We start from the raw sequence: 387 nt of genomic DNA, 5'->3' as shown, positions 1-387 counted from the left end.
AGCAGTGAGAAGATAATGCGAATATTTTCTGAAAGGCTCTGGCAACCAAATGTATCTGTCACCGTTAGAATAATATGCATTGCACACAAAACAAGTCGTTCATATAAATTTCATCCATCTGCGCACACTCACTCGGTGGCTCTTGAGTGAATTCCAATCTCTAGAACTATACAATACACCACCAACCACATTTCAGAACGAACTTCATACGACCTGAATTGTCCGATTTCATGGACCAATCGATATCGGATTGAGTCCAAAACATGGGGAACATCATAATATTGTCGGAGGAGTCATTTGTTGGAAAAAAAATGAAATCCAATCTGTAGAACTATACAACACACCAACCACCCCATTTCAGAACGGACGTCGTACCAACCTGAATTG

Source organism: Prunus persica, chromosome G5 (genome assembly GCF_000346465.2).
Source record: "Prunus persica cultivar Lovell chromosome G5, Prunus_persica_NCBIv2, whole genome shotgun sequence".
Taxonomy (NCBI): domain Eukaryota; kingdom Viridiplantae; phylum Streptophyta; class Magnoliopsida; order Rosales; family Rosaceae; genus Prunus; species Prunus persica.
Note: the sequence above shows the minus strand (reverse complement) of the source record.